Source organism: Lampris incognitus, chromosome 11 (assembly GCF_029633865.1).
Source record: "Lampris incognitus isolate fLamInc1 chromosome 11, fLamInc1.hap2, whole genome shotgun sequence".
NCBI lineage: Eukaryota > Metazoa > Chordata > Actinopteri > Lampriformes > Lampridae > Lampris > Lampris incognitus.
The window spans coordinates 36,907,503-36,909,310 of NC_079221.1; positions in this window are offsets into that span (position 1 = coordinate 36,907,503).

A 1,808-nucleotide genomic window follows, 5' to 3' on the forward strand; every position below is an offset into this window, starting at 1 on the left:
GTCTTGAGGCGGGATTGGAAGAGTAGGAGGGATTCTGAGTCTCTAATGATTTGGAGGAGTGTGTTCCAGAGCCTGGGAGCTGCCCTGGAGAAGGCTCGGTCACCAAAGCCGCGGAGGTTGGACCTGGGGGTAGAGAGAAGGGAGGATGAGGTGGATCTGAGAGACCGAGAGGGTTGGTAGGGGGAGAGGAGATCGATGAGGTATGGGGGAGCCAGTTTATGAAGGGCTTTATAAGTAAGAACCAGGATTTTGTAATTGATCCAGTGGAAGATAGGTAGTTAGTGGAGGTCCTTTAGGACTGAGGTGATGTGGTGCCAGGATTTGGTGAAAGTTAAAAGTCGGGCGGATGCATTCTGGACCAATTGGAGTCTCTTGATAGAGCTAGCACTGATGCCATAGAGGAATTAGTTGCAGTAATCAAGACGGAAGGGGATGATGGCATGGATCAGTATCTCAGCAGCAGGGCGTGTGAGAGAGGATCTTATTTGTGCAATGTTGTGAAGGTGGTAGAAGGAGGATTTGACCATTTGGCGGATATGTGGCTCAAGGGAGAGGGTGGGATCAAGGGTCACACCAAGGTCGCGTGCCTGGGAGGAAGGGGAGACAGTAGTGCCATCGATGGTGAGTGCAAGGTTGTTGATTTGGCTGAGAGTGGACTTGGAGCCAACGAAGAGGAGTTTAGTTTTGTCACTGTTGAGTTTGAGAAGATTTTGCTGCATCCAGACTTTAATTGCAGACAGACAGGATTCAATGTGAGAGAGGGGTGGATTGTGAGGGGATTGGGTGCTGAGGTATATCTGGGTGTCATCAGCATAACAGTGGAAGTCCAAGTTTAGATGGCGGAGAATCTGACCAAGAGGGAGGATGTAGATGATGAAAAGGGGTGGACCGAGTACAGAACCTTGGGGAACACCTTGTGTGACTGTGGATGGAACAGAGGAGTGGTTGTAAAGTGAGATGAAGTGTGACCTGTTGGAGAGGTAGGACTGGAGCCAGCTGAGTACAGTGCCTTCAATATCGACATCTTTCAATCTGGTGAGCAGGATGTTGTGGCTCACAGTATTGAAGGCTGCACTCAGGTAGAGGAGGATGAGGATGTTAAGGGCTCCAGTATCAGCAGAGGTGAGGAGGTCATTAAGTACTTTAAGGAGTGCGGTTTCAGTGCTGTGGAGTGGGCGAAAACCAGACTGGAGGGGTTCAAGTAGGTTGTTGGAGTGTAGATAGGTTTGGAGTTGTGTGGCGACAATGTGTTCCAGGATTTTAGAGAGGAAGGGAAGATTGGAGATCGGCCAGTAGTGATTGAGGCAGGATGGATCAAGACCGGGTTTCTTGAGAATTGGGGTGACAGTGGCAGTTTTGTAGGCAGAGGGGACAATTCCATTGGACAGTGAAGAATTTAAAAGGTTGGTGAGGTAGGGGCATAGGGCAGGGAGGTATTTCTTCAGTAAGGGGTGGGGAGGGGATCAAGGGAGCAGGTTGTGGATTTTGATGAACTGATGAGTTCAGAGATAGTGGTAGGGGCAACTGGAACAAACTGGGAGAGGCGGTGATCAGGGGGAGGGGTAGGGAGGTCAAGAGGAATGGGGAGAAGAGGGGCCGGAGTAGGTGCTGCCGAGTCAGATGCAGGGGACAGTGATTTGTTGATAGCGGCGATTGTATCTGCAAAAAATTGGATAAATGAGTTGCATTGTTCAGGAGTAGAGTTGGAGAGGGCGGGGTTATGGTTGGAATCATTAATGATGGTGGAAAAATAGGCAGACTTGGAAGCGGTGAGGGCATCTTTGTAGGCAGAGAGGTGGAGGTTGTGG